We start from the raw sequence: 15338 nt of genomic DNA, 5'->3' as shown, positions 1-15338 counted from the left end.
AATAGAGGCTGCACAGAGGCCCCTTCTCTCCCGAGTGCCTCTGTGCAGGAGATATCCATTGCCCAGCTGTTTATACACCCTGATCACAAGGTGGGAGAGGGGAGGGAAAGTTTGCTAGTGCCACTGAAAGTGCTGCATAACTCAAAGACTCACAGGGAGATACTGAGCACACTCCTCCCAGCCCTTTGGAGGCATTACATCCTTTGTGGACATAATTCCTGCTCCACCTATTCGGTGCTACACCCTCTTCCCTTCCTCTTCCCCAAGCCACCTCTTCCTCAAGCCATTTGATTGTACCTGTTGGCCAGTTTTTAAATCCAGTTTCTTACCTTGTAGCTCCCATAATTGAGCCGGTAGTAGATTGAATTACATTAAATGTCTTTTCCAGGATTGTATAGTTTATTTCTGTTTAAACAAAAAATGACCAGTATGTAGTGTGTATCACTGAACCATAGAATCATAGAAATGTAGGACTGGAAGAGACTTCGATAGGTCATCTAGTCCAGTCCCTTGCATTGACGCAGGACTAAATATTATCAAGACTAGTGGTTCTCAAACTATGGGACAGACCTCCCAAAGGAGGTGTGTGAATGTTTCAAGGGAGGTGCAAGCTGTGTGCCTTTTTTTTTTTTTTTTTAAGAGCTCTGGCTGTCAGCTCTGGGAGGCAGGGTTAAAGGGGATAGCTGGAGCTCACCGCTTAGACTTCCCCTCTCCCCAATCCCTCACCAGGAGGCAGCCCAGACTTAGGCTGTCCTCCTTCCCCACTCCCAATCCTTCACCTGGAGGCAGCAGGTCTCTGGCTGTCAGCACTGGGATGGCAGCAGCAGCACAGAAGTAAGGGTGACAATGGGACACTAAGTCTGCTGTCACATTGCCACCCTTCTTCAGTGCCTCTGCTGGTGCAGCGCTGCATTCAGAGCTGGGTGTCCAGCCAGCAGCTGCTGCTCTCTGCTCTGCCTTCAGAGCTAGATGGTGGCATATGTACCTCCATGTGGGGGCAGGGGCATAAACGACTACAAACACAAAGAAGGGGGGCCTGATTAAATAAGTTGAGAATCACTGATCTAGACCATCCCTGACAGGTATTTATCTAACCTGTTAAGAACCTCTATGGATGGGGATTCCACAACCTCCCTTGGTAACCTATTCCAGTACTCAACTATCCTTGTAGTTAATTGTTTTTTTCCAAATATCTAACTTAAATTTTCCTTGCTCCAGATTAAGCCAATCACTTCTTGTCCTACCTTCAGTGGACATGGAGAATAACTGATCACTATCCTCTTTATAACTCTCCTTAAAATATCTGAAGACTGTTATCAAGTCCCCTCTCAGTCTTCTTTTTTCAAGACTAAACATGCCCAATTTTTTAAATCTTTCCCTAGAGGTCAGGTTCCACTTGTTCAGGACCTACCAGATAAGGATTCTCTTCCTTGTTCTCACTCACAGTCCCATCACCTGCTGTGCAGCAGTTTCTCAGAATCTCCCTTTTTTGGTGTCCGGGAGATTCAGCAACCATCGGTCTTCCCCTCTGTTCAGCTGAGAGATCACTTTGGGTTCGGGAATTGGAAAATATCATGTAGTCACTGTAACCCTTCTAACAATTTTAAGTGTAGTACATTTCATTAAATATATAGAATTGATCTGTGGAACTAACTGCTGTGGGATATTAATTATTGAAGTAAATAGTTTCGTACATTGAAAATAGATACTTCATATGAATATCATATATAGTTACAATAGCTGGAGTAAAAAAAAACAGTGTTTGTCTATCAATTCTCATGCTTCAGGGCATAGTTTGATAACCAATTTGGAAGATGAAGAAACATCTGCTCCAATGTACAGTGTAGCATGATTACCAAGTGTTCATTATATATTTTTGAAACTTTGACCACTGTCAGAAACAGGATAGTGACCAAGATGGAACTTTATTCTGCTGTGGCATGACCTTTCTTATGTCATTTAATTAAGGGAGTTGAGAAATTAGAAGCTAATTTTATGGGCTGACAACAGATATATAGTTTTGCCCCATTCTCTCTTGCCATTTTAAAGTTCTTAGGAAGGATGCAAGCCAAAGAACCAAAACCATGATTATTAAGGGTCATACGTTGCTGTCAACCCAGGCTTCAACCCCCACTACTGATGATTGTGGGAGATTTAAGCTATGCTGGCAATTTTAGCATAAAATTTATGCAATTAGGGACTGTTTCCAAGCCCAGTGAAATCAATGGGAATCTTTACATTGACTTCAATGGACTTAGATCAGGCCCATGTAGCTGGATTGTGCAGTCAGGTATACGGGTGTAACTCCCACTGAAGCAGGTGGGAGTTGTGCATGTGCATCTGAGGGCAGAATTAGGTTCAACTTGATCCTTTTTTCTATTTCTCAGGAACCTCACTCCATTTTTTCCCTTCTGCCCACTGGTATCATTTCTGTGAAGGGCCTCAGATGTAGGTATAAATCTACTTGCAGAATTTGGCCAAACTATTATTTAAGAGTCCCTCTCTTTAAAATACTGGGCTGCTGTAGAACTTAGAGTACTATGGAATTTTACAGCCAAATTATACTGTATGACATTTCTGTACATCTGAATAACTCCATAGAGTTTCTCCAGATTTATAATGCTATAGTTGAGATCAGACTCTTGCCCTGTTTGTGCTAAATTCTGAGATTCATTTTAGTTAAGTCTCACTATTTTTTTCCCATCTGCTTCTTTTATTAAAGTGCCTTTCATCTCCTTATTAGGATTCCCCTTTCTTTATTCTGGACCATGTCATGCGATTTCAAAACAGAATATAACTCTTACTGACTTGGGGGTTCCATGTACCTAATGGACATACAGTGGTTCCTGAGATGTGTATGAGTTCAGTAAGTAGAATACGTATTTCACATAGTTTCAAGCACAAATTCAGGATGTGAGTCTCTTTTGACAATTACATAGTGCTGTCTGGAAATAATAGTTTGTTTATTACTTGACAGTAGAGGTCAGTATGCTAAATGATAATCCTTATTAAACTGTACTTTGCCAAAAAGAGATATTAAAGATAGAGAGGGTGAAGGCCTGGCCCCATTGAAGTTAATGGTAAAACTCTGGCAATTACAGGCTGGTAAGCCTGACTTCAGTACCGGGCAAACTGGTTGAAATTATAGTAAAGAACAAAATTGTCAGACATATAGATGAACATAATTTGTTGGGGAATAATCAACATGGTTTTTGTAAAGGGAAGTCATGACTCGCCAATGTACTAGAATTGTTTGAGGGGGTCAACAAGCATGAGGATAAGGGTGAACCAGTGGATATACTGTACTTAGATTTTCAGAAAGCCTTTGACAAGGTCTCTCCAAGGCTCTTAAGAAAAGTAAACTGTCATGGGATAAGAGAGAAGCTCCTCTCATGGATTAGTAACTGGTTAAAACATAGGAAACAAAGGATAGGAATAAATGGTCAACTTTTGGAATGGAGAGAGGTAAATAGTGGTGTCCCCCAGGGGTCTGTACTGGGACCAGTCCTATTCAACATATTCATAAATGATCTGCAAAAAGGTTGAAGAGTGAGGTTGCAAAATTTGCAGATGATACAAAACTACTCAAGATAGTTAAGTCCCAGGCAGACTGCGAAGAGCTACAAAAGGATCTCTCAAAACTAAGTGACAGCACAACAGAATGGCAGATGAAATTCAGTGTTGATAAATGCAAAGTAATTCACGTTGGAAAACATAATCGCAACTATACATATAAAATGATGGGGTCTAAATTGGCTGTTACCACTCAAGAAAGATCTTGGAGTCATTGTCGATAGTTCTCAGAAAACATCCACTCAATGTGCAACAGCAGTCAAAAAAGTGAATAGAATTTTGGGCATAATTAAGAAAGGGATAGATAATAAGACAGAAAATTTCATATTGCCTCTCTATAAATCCATGGTATGCCCACATCTTGAATACTGTGTGCAGATGTGGTAGCCCCATCTCAAAAAAGATATATTGGAATTGGAAAAGGTTCAGAAAAGGGCAACAAAAATTATTAGGGGTATGGAACAGCTGACGTATGAGGAGAGATTAATAAGACTGGGTCTTTTCAGCTTGGAAAAGAGACGACTAAGGGGGGATATGATTGAGGTCTATAAAATCATGACTGATGTGGAGAAAGGAAATAAGGAAGTGTTATTGTCTCCTTCTCATAACACAGGAACTAGAGGTCACCAAAGGAAATTAATAGGCAGCAGGTTTAAAACAAACAAAATGAAGTATTTCTTCACACAACGCACAGTCCACCTGTGGAACTCTTTTCCAGAGGATGTTGTGAAGGCCAAGACTATAACAGGGTTCAAAAAAAGAACTAGATAAATTAATGGAGGATAGGTCCATCAATGGCTATTATCCAGGATGGTCAGGGATGGTGTCCCTAGCCTCTGTTTGCCAAAAGCTGGGAATGAGCAAAAGGGAGTGGATCACTTGATAATTACCTATTCGGTTGATTCCCTCTGGGGCACCTGGTATTGGCCCCTGTCGGAAGACAGGATACTGGACTTTTGGTCTGACCCAGTATGGCTGATCTTATATAAGTTCCAGCTAGGAACAAATTTTTGAGGCTAGTTTATAAAAAGAAATGCTGACCAAATCCAAGCTACAACAATAATACAAAGATGTCTTTGTAATAAAACTCTGTTTAGGAATCTTGCAGCTTGACTGGTTGTAAACCAGCCTTTTCTTGGTAGCTGAAGAGTGACAAGAAAACAAACTTTAAATTGCAAACCATGTCATGTAATCATCTAATTCCCAGCCTATCTGATCTGTCTGCTTTTGAACATTCTGTCTCCAATCTTTTCGTGAATGTTACCAATATTTCTTTTTCAAACAAAGAAAAACAAAATATCAAAATATTTTAGTAACATTTCCTCTTGGCAATAGTAAATCTTATGGCAATCTTGCATTTACCAGTAGTGGTCATAGATTCATAAATGTCAAGGCCAGAAGTGATCATTAATAATCATTAAGTCTGACCTACTGCATAACAGGTCATAGATGCTCACCCAGTAATATCTGCATCAAACCTGTGATTTCTGCTTAAGCTATAGCATTTCTTTTTAATCCAGTGTTGATTTAAGGACTTCAAGTGATGGAGAATCCACCACATCCCTTGATAAATTGTTCCATGGGTTAATTATCCTCATTGTTAAAAATATGCATCTAGTTTCTAGTCTGAATTTGTCTAGTTTTCAGCATCCAGGCATGTGTCATTATGCCTTTCTCTACTATATTTAGGAGTCATCTACTATCAGAAATCGCTTCCCCATGCAGGTCCTTGTAGAACATGATCAGGTCACTTTTTTACCTTCTTTTGGATAAACTAAATAGACTGACATGGTGTCAAGTATCAGAGGGGTAGCCGTGTTCGTCTGGATCTGTAAAAAGCAACAAAGAGTCCTGTGGCACCTTATAGACTAACAGATGTATTGGAGCATAAGCTTTCGTGGGTGAATACCCACTTCGTCAGATGCATGTAATGGAAATTTCCAGAGGCAGGTATAAATATGCAGGCAAGAATCAGTCTGGAGATAATGGAGGAATGGCAATATATAAAAACCTGTAGGAGAACACTTCAACCTCCCTGGACACACAATAGCAGATTTAAAGGAAGCCATCCTACAGCAAAAAAACTTCAGGACCAGACTTCAAAGAGAAACTGCTGAGCTTCAGTTCATTTGCAAATTTGACACCATCAGCTCAGGATTAAACAAAGACTGTGAATGGCTAGCCAACTACAGAAGCGGTTTCTCCTCCCTTGGTGTTCACACCTCAACTGCTAGAAGAGGGCCTCATCCTCCCTCGTTATCTCTAGACTGATTCTTGCCTGCATATTTATACCTGCCTCTGGAAATTTCTACCACATGCATCTGACGAAGTGGGTACTCACCCATGAAAGCTTATGCTCCAATACATCTGTTAGTTTATAAGGTGCCACAGGACTCTTTGTTGCTTTAAATAGACTGAGTTTCTTACTGTGAGGTATGTTTTCCAGACCCTTAATCATCAATCGTAGCTCTATTCTGAACCTCTTCCAATTTTGTGACATCCTTTTTGAAGTGTGGACATCAGAACTGGACATGGAATTCAAATAAGGATCTCACTAATGCCATATACAGAGGTAATACACAGCCCTCATCCATTGGGTGCTCATGTTCAGTTGGTTATCTAGTCCTTTTCACTTTTTCTTGTGATTGCAGTCCAGGATACCATCTTGTAAGTATGACCTACATTCTTTGCTCCTAGATGTTGGTCCTTGAAACTGACATGTTCAAATGAGCCAACTTTACCAAATGATCAAGATCAGTCTGTATAACTGAGCTATCCGTAGCATTATTTATCTTTCCACCAATTTTTGTCATCTGCAGATTTCACCAGCAATGATTTTATTTTTTCTGTGAATAGCTAAGAACAGATTCCTGTGTGATCCCACTAGAAACAACCCCATAGGATCATGATTTTCCATTTACAATTACTTACATTACACTATTTTTAAAGATCTATTCATTGACCAGCCTGGGATGTACTGATTGTGTATAGTGCTAATTTTATTATCAGAATAACGTACAAGACAAATTCTTTACAGAATGTCCACATAGTCACCTTTATCAACCAAACTAGAAATCTCATCAAAACCTATATTAAAGTTGTTTGACAAAACCTATTTTCCATAAAATTGTGTTGGTGATAGGCATTAATTATGCTACCATCCTTTAAAGTTTTACTAATTGCATCATATCAACCCGTTCATGATTTTGCCCAGGATCGATGTCAGGCTAACTGGCCTATAGTTATGCAAGTCACTCATTTACCTTTTAAAAATTGTTACAAAATTAACTTTTCCCCAATGCTCTGGAAACTCCCAGTGTTCTCAGATTTGTTATAAATCAACCTTAATCATTCAAAGAACTCCTTGGCCAATTCTCCTAAAATTATTGGCTGCAAATTATCCAGTACTACAGATTTTAAAATGTTTAACTTTAAAAGTTGCTGTTTTATAATCTCCCTAGTTACTGATAGAATAGAAAGTATTTTCTTATCACTTTAAAATATGAATACATCATCCTGCTTCTTGACAAATACAGAACAGAAATAGTTATTGAATATTTCTGTCTTTTCTGTATCATGATTGCTAATTTTACTATCTTTTTTAATATCAGATGGATTTCATTTGTTCCTGATATAGTTAAAGAGTTCCATCTTATTAGCCTTATTCCTACTAGCTGCACATTTTCAATTGGTATGTTTAAATTCCCTTATCAATAGTCTTAATTTCCAATCACTGATTTGTACTCATTATCAACTTCCATGTTTTCTATTAGTTATATATTTAATATATATCACTCCCCTCTTAACCAAGATTTTTTTTAAACCAAAGAAGTCCTCTCACGTGATTGTGGAATGTATGGGCGGGATAGGTGTTTGTTTGTTTTGAGGGGGCCATCTAATAAATTATTCTTAAACAACTCCCAATCTTCATTCACAGTTTTATATTTAAATGTTTCCTCCCACTCAGTTTGCTCATGATTTTTTTCAGCTTTAGGAAATTGGCCCTTTTAAAGCACCAAGTATATGTATACGTTCTGTTTGCACATAAATGAAATTAAGTCATAATCACTTCTGCATCTAGGTGACCATCAATTTTCAGTTCAATGATCAATTCATCTGTATCCATGAGAATGAGCTCTAATATAGAATTTCTCTAAGTTGGTTCCAGTACCTTTTGTTTTGGAAAGTCATCATCTATAACTTTTAGAAACTCCAAGGTTATTTTACTGATAGAAATCCCTTATGGTAATGCAATTTTCCTTTCTGCACATTATAGATAGATGATTTAGGAGCTGTTCATCCTGTATCCTTGTTGATTTGGTTGTCTATAACAGATACCCACCAGTACCTTGTCTTGTGATTTCTCAGAAAGAACATTGATCCATAAGCATTTTAGGTCATGTCTTCTGAATTATCCATAACTCTAAAGCAGGTAATGGTGTCTTTGACATAGTGTGCTACCTGCGTCCACTTCTGCCTACTCTATCTTCTCTAAATATGGTGTATCCAGTGATTTTAACATTCCATGCAGCTAACCAGGTTTCAGTAATACCAGTAATAGTCAATTACTTTTTGTTAATGAGCATTTCTAATTTCTCATGTTTATTTCCCATGCTTCTAACTTTAGTAAATAGGGAATAGAAGAATTTCTTCTTACATCCTTGATTATTTACATTCAAGCTACTGAGATTCTGTTTGAGCATATGTATTGTACTTGGCCCCTTATTATCTTCCCCTCTAGATGCTAGTTTAAAGTCCTCCTGATTAAAGCGGGTCAGGAATTTTTGATGAAACTTTTTTTGTCAGAAAATGCAAAGTTGATAGTGACAGGGAGACCCTAGAATACCCAATTGCCTAGTGAGTATGGTTCTGCCATGGGATGAAGGAGTCCCAGGTCCAAGACCCTATTCTGCTTGATTTAAACCAGGGGCTGTAAAAGGGTGCGACTCACCACTCTGGTACCTCCTGCAGGTTGTCTTGGAAATTAGCTCTGCACGGTACTGCACCCTCCTTGGGTGGTGCCTCGCCACCATCACTCCTGCTCTAGGACGCACATCTCTCCAAGGACTGTGGAGTCCTCTTCAGCAACACAGCCCTCTGGCCATGCCACACACAGTGCTCCCACCACTTTTGGGGGAACTGCAATCCACTCTTCAGCCACTTCCCTTAGTGGCTACTGCAGCCAATTGTCTGGCCACTTACCTTGTGGCTCCACCATCCTCTTTGTCCTTGCCGCACGGTCTCAGCCTGCAAACCCCAGCAGCCAGCCAGGAGCTGTTTCCGGCTCCCCGGTTCTGGCTAGCAGCACTGTTCTGTCCAGGGTGCTAGCAGTTCTCTTAGCCCTCCAGAGACACAGTCCTTCCTCCCTGGGCTCCCAGCAGAGACCTGCCTTCCTCTGCCCTGCAACTACTTTTTTGTATGGGCCTGCTTCGCCCTGATTGGCTACTCCCTTCAGCCCTCCTCTGATTGGCTGCCTCTGGCGCAGCCTCCCTAGGGCTGCTTTTAACCCCTTTTCTGCCAGTGAGGGGCAACCGCCCCATTACTGTCTCCCACACTCCAGGTGAATGGCCTAATCACTAGGCTATTTGGCACTGGTGATAGAAACTTTGAAAGACTACGGGGTTCATCCCAGTTCAAAATGTGAAAAATTTTGAAATCTCAAAACTTTTCATGGGACTGGAAAACCATTTCCCACCCAGCTTTACTCCTAACTGTTCTAGCTAATCTGTCATCCAAGCCATACATCCTCCTTTCTCCAGAGAAGATGGCCCAATGTTAAAAACCTCTAAGGAAGGAGATTTCACCACCTCCCTAGGTAACCCATTCCAATGCTTCACCACCCTCCTAGTGAAAAAGTTTTTCCTAATATCCAACCTAAACCTCCCCCACTGCAACTTGAGACCATTACTCCTTGTCCTGTCATCTGGTACCACTGAGAACAGTCTAGATCCATCCTTTTTGGAACCCCCTTTCAGGTAGTTGAAAGCAGCTATCAAATCCCCCCTCGTTCTTCTCTTCTGCAGAATAACAATCCCAGTTCCCTCAGCCTCTCCTCATAAGTCATGTGCTCCAGACCCCTAATCATTTTTGTTGCCCTCAGCTGGACTCTTTCCAATTTTTTCACATCCTTCTTGTAGTGTGGGGCCCAAAACTGGACACAATACTCCAAATGAGGCCTCACCAATGTCGAATAGAGGGGAATGATCACATCCCTCGATCTGCTGGCAATGCCCCTACTTATACAGCCCAAAATGCCATTAGCCTTCTTGGCAACAAGGGCACACTGTTGACTCATATCCAGCTTCTCGTCCACTGTAACCCCTAGGTCCTTTTCTGCAGAACTGCTGCCTAGCCATTCGGTCCCTAGTCTGTAACAGTGAATGGAATTCTTCCGTCCTAAGTGCAGAACTCTGCACTTGTCCTTGTTGAACCTCATCAGGTTTCTTTTGGACCAATTCTCTAATTTATCTAGGTCCCTCTGTATCCTATCCCTACCCTCCAGCGTATCTACCACTCCTCCCAGTTTAGTGTCATCTGCAAACTTGCTGAGAGTGCAGTCCACGCCATCCTCCAGATCATTAATGAAGATATTGAACAAAACTGGCCCTAGGACCGACCCTTGGGGCACTCCGCTTGATACCGGCTGCCAGCTAGATAGGGTGCCATTGATCACTACCCGTTGAGCCCGACAATCTAGCCAGCTTTCTATCCACCTTATAGTCCATTCATCCAGCCCATACTTCTTTAACTTGCTGGCAAGAATACTGTGGGAGACTGTACCAAAAACTTTGCTAAAGTCAAGGAATAACACATCCACTGCTTTCCCCTCATCCACAGAGCCAGTTATCTCATCATAGAAGGCAATTAGGTTAGTCAGGCATGACTTGCCCTTGGTGAATCCATGCTGACTGTTCCTGATTACTTTCCTCTCCTCTAAGTGTTTCAGAATTGATTCCTTGAGGACCTGCTCCATGATTTTTCCAGGGACTGAGGTTAGGCTGACTGGCCTGTAGTTCCCCGGATCCTCCTCCTTCCCTTTTTTAAAGATGGGGACTACATTAGCCTTTTTCCAGTCATCCGGGACCTCCCCCCAATCGCCATGAGTTTTCAAAGATAATGGCCAATGGCTCTGCAATCACATCTGCCAACTCTTTTAGCACCCTCGGATGCAGCGCATCCGGTCCCATAGACTTGTGCTCATCCAGTTTTTCTAAATAGTCCCGAACCACTTCTTTCTCTACAGAGAGCTGGTCACCTCCTCCCCATACTGTGCTGCCCAGTGCAGCAGTCTGGGAGCTGACCTTGTTTGTGAAGACAGAGGCAAAAAAAGCATTGAGTACCTTAGATTTTTCCACATCCTCGGTCACTAGGTAGCCTCCCTCATTCAGTAAGGGGCCCACACTTTCCTTGACTTTCTTCTTGTTGCTAACATACCTGAAGAAATCCTTCTTGTTTCTCTTAACATCTCTTCCTGCTGCAACTCCAAGTGTGATTTGCCCTTCCTGATTTCACTCCCGCATGCCTGAGCAATAGTTTTTATACTCCTCCCTGGTCATTTGTCCAATCTTCCACTTCTTGTAAGCTTCTTTTTTGCGTTTAAGATCAGCAAGGATTTCACTGTTTAGCCAAGCTGGTCGCCTGCCATATTTACTATTCTTTCTACACATCGGGATGATTTGTTCCTGCAACCTCAGTAAGGATTCTTTAAAATACAGTCAGCTCTCCTGGACTCCTTTCCCCCTCATATTATTCTCCAAGGGGATCCTGCCCATCAGTTCCCTGAGGGAGTCAAAGTCTGCTTTTCTGAAATCCAGGGTCCGTATTCTGCTGCTCTCCTTTCTTCTTGAAATGTAAATGTTGTGTAGAAAGTAGGGCTCCTGAGATGAACTCCTTCCTGCTTATAATCCTTTCCTTCTATCTCTAACAAAACCTGAGTAAATGAGCAATGCTTAGGGATTCTCCAAGAAGAATTGAATTCTGCCCCCAAAGCCATATATGGCTAGGAAGGCAGGTACATTACTTCTGTGACTGCTCACTTGCGGTAACAGCATCTACATAGGACAGTTGAACATGGTTGTGTGGGCACTCTATAACTCAGTCTGCCTCCTCCCCTCCACCAGTTCCCGCATCGTCAGACATTAGGTTTCTGCACTGGGATGGGATCACAATTTGGGCCTTTAAGTAAAATCTTCCTTTCAGGAGAACTGTGGATGCATGAGCAAGTACATTGGATCTCATTTCAAATCCTCTTTGGATCTGAGTATTGTGGATCTCACCTATGGACAATTTTCCAAATTTGTGGTCCTCCTCTTCAGTGTGGTTAGATATACATGCAGCTGAATCTGGGGTTAAAGATACAGATGGGTTTCTTGAATCAAGGTAGCTAATTTGGTTGGCAAACAAGGGCAAACCAACCTCTTCCTTGTCCTGCACCTGAATTTACACAGAATATCATCTTAACTGGGATTACCACTATATGAAGCACATTTATGACTGTATTATCAGGCTAAGATCATAACAGTTAATTCAGCAGATTATTCCACGGTTGATTATGTCAGATAATGTTTACCACACATAGGCTGCTAGTCAGGTAACTCCACTTCTGGGCCTTTGCAGTATGTTGCTTTCTTGTCAGTGAAATGAAAAGAAGGTGGCACATGTGATGGATTTTTGTGATATGACAAACAGGCTGTTCCATGCTATGGCATGGAAAAGGTGGTCTCTAGGTTACACGGAACAGTCACAAACACGGCTGTTTTCACTTCAGTGATATGCATGCCACGTTTATCAAGAATGTGGCCAGAAACCATCCTGTCAAGGATGGACTTAGAATTAAGTGAGTTTTCTCCCAAAGGTGTTAGCAACATAGCTGATGACCACTGTCCCCCTTTAACTCATCATGCAGGGCCAGATACTGGGGAGGGATTGTGTCACCAAATCAATACGTGAACGACACACACACAGTTCTGATGTCTCCCGTATGAAATGGAGTTCAGCTGCATTTGTAGCACTACCTTGCCTTTCCCAGGACCTCATAGAGGCTGAGCAGGGACTGCAGGGCTGGGGTGAATGCACATTGTCTTCTCTCCAGTCCTACAGAGATTCCAAAGCTTAGGGCTGAATTCCTAATTTTGAAGCTTCGCTGCAGAATAAATCCCTAAATTTAAAGAGTCTTTCCTAGGAGGAGGTATTGAACCACATTGCCTGGGACCTGAGGAGCCAACCAGGTGAGGTACAGAGCCTCTGTGAGGATGGCACTTCCCTTCCACAGATCCCAGTTTCTGGATGGGCTCCAGATCCTAGTCAGTGCAGGAGCAGTCCCCTCCCTGCAGGTAAAATGATTGTGGGGAGCTCCATGAAAGGATCCTCACTGAGTTTTCCTGCCCTGAGTTACTTCCTGTGGGTTTTACCACAGGAGGGGGAGACTTAGCCCACTGTCATGTGCCGATTGCCCTCATCTCAGCCAAAGGCTCAAGCCTGTTGGGACAGAAGCAGCCAAAGCAGGGACTGCTGCACTGGCAGGCAGACGGAGGGAAATGGGGTCCAACTGGACCAACTCCCCCATGCAGCCCTTCTGGACTCAGAACTGTACAGTGGTGACTCCCCCAAATCTAGAGACATTGGGTCCCAGGTGGTGTCTCCCCTGCCCCTGCCATGTGGGCTTGGGAGAAAGCTGCAAAGAGGAGCCAGCCAGAGACTCCATCCAGCAGGGACAGAAGCAGCCAAAGCAGGGGTCTTTTGGAGAACTTTCTACAGTTTTGACAGGACTTCCTTTGCCCTGTGCTGGTTGGCTTTTTGATCTAACCCTCTCCCTTCCTAATCCCTCATAGTCTCTTCTTCTCCCCTTTCCTGCCCACCCCCCATCCTTTACATTTAGTGTCCCCTCTTGCTTTCTATTAAGATTATCCTTGCCTAACTAACCCGTCCCCCCCAAAAAAATTGTGGAACTACCATCACATTGTTTGCTCAGCTTTTGTATTTAGTTTGTAAGCTCTTCAGGGTGGAGACTGACTTTTTGTTCTGTGTTTGTACAGTGCCTAGGACTCCTAGGTGGCATGGGAATACAAATAAATAATAATCATAATAATAATCTGCTACAACAATTAGTGGAGTTGGGTGTAAAGGATTAATTGCAAGTCGTATGATTCCGTGTTTCTGAGGTTTTCACATTTAAAGGTATTCTTTGGTCATATCTGAGCCTCAGTGAAAAGATTGTGGGTACAAATCCCTGTGCTTTTGCATAAGACAGTTGAGACCAGCAATCCCAGCTGTCAATCCAAAAGTATTACCATAAACTGACAACCAACTTTGTGTGCAGTCTTTGGAAAACAACCCCCCTAGGGGTTGTCTGCATCCACTTTGGTGCCCCTGATTTCTAAGCTTTGCTTTGTGACCTTTACAATAGCACTCCTACATGTGTGGACCTACCTGGGTCTCAGTACCCAGTGTCTCTACATCTCAGGAGGCTGCTGCACCAGACTTTGCACCTAAGGGATGGAATATATTTTTCCCTATTATGGCCTTTGTTTCAACAAATTCCAGTAAGATCTGTATTTGTGACCAAGAGGATTAAAACGACTCTTAGACTGGACTGAGTGCCCTTTTGAAGACCCATTGGGACCAATGCAGCTGTATTGGATCAGATGCTATTTGGAGCATGGAAGGATTAGGAGAAGCCCCACAAGCATATTGAAACTGATATAGGTCACTGTTTATGCTTCCAGCTCAGATCTGATGGGAAACCCTATATCTGACCAGTGAAGACATAAGAGTGCTACTATTATAATTAATCACCCCAATGGGAGTCCTGTTTATAAAATGAAGAAGCAGATAAACTAAAACACTAAACTAATGGAGATATCCTATCTCCTAGAACTGGAAGGGACCTTGAAAAGTCATTGAGTCTAGCCCCCTGCCTTCACTAGTAGGACCAAGTACTGATTTTGCCCCAGATCCCTAAGTGGCCTCCTCAAGGATTGAACTCACAACCTGGGTTAGCAGGCCAATGCTCAAACCATTGCGCTATCCCTCCTCCCCTTAATTACTGCATATAGTCACATGCAGTAATTAAGCACTTTATTTAGACTTGACAATATTTACCTAATCAATGGGATACATCAAGAAAAGACCAAAATCCATATTAAATAGTTGTTTGCAATGTTGTAGCCAGGTTGGTCCCAGGTTATAAGAGAGACACGTGGTGAGGTAATATCTTTTATTGAACCAGCTTCTGTTGGTGGAAGATATAATCTTTTGACCTGAAGAACTCTGTGTAGTTCAAAAGCTTGTATCTTCCACCAACATAAGTTGGTCCAATGAAAGGTATTACCTTATTTACATTGTCCCTCTCATATTAAATAGTACCAGGCAGACCTATGTACCCCAATCATGTCTCTTTGTCCTCATCTCATTCTCTTTTCCTTTTTCTCATTCCCTGACTATTTATCCACTCTAAAGCCACCTGTAACAAGGCAACCTATGAAATGGGGCTACTTGACCTTAGTTTCAAACTATATAGAAATCTATTATACCCTTGTTGCAAAAAATATATCCAAGTAACCTGGGTTTCCTCTCAAGAAAATCCTTTCAAAAATAGAGGACATTTATTGCTCTTACAGTTTTACAAAATCTATTATGAAAAAGGGCATGCAAGCAGACTGATTAAAGCAAAAATCACCATGCAATTTCTGTTTTTAAATAAATATAGGGATTCTAAAAATCCTTTCTAAAGTACAATTTCCCTTACAGGATAAAATGGAATTAAA

General features: G+C 41.8%; 1 protein-coding gene across 11 annotated transcripts in view; it reads left to right on the top strand.

Annotated features, from left to right (window-relative positions):
* MYT1L (myelin transcription factor 1 like) overlaps window positions 1-15338 on the top strand; it is a 382005-nt gene that overhangs the window by 215655 nt on the left and 151012 nt on the right. The gene's annotated exons all lie outside the window — the stretch shown is intronic.

The sequence above is a fragment of the Malaclemys terrapin genome, chromosome 3 (assembly GCF_027887155.1).
Source record: "Malaclemys terrapin pileata isolate rMalTer1 chromosome 3, rMalTer1.hap1, whole genome shotgun sequence".
NCBI lineage: Eukaryota > Metazoa > Chordata > Testudines > Emydidae > Malaclemys > Malaclemys terrapin.
This window is presented reverse-complemented; position numbering and strand designations above follow the sequence as displayed.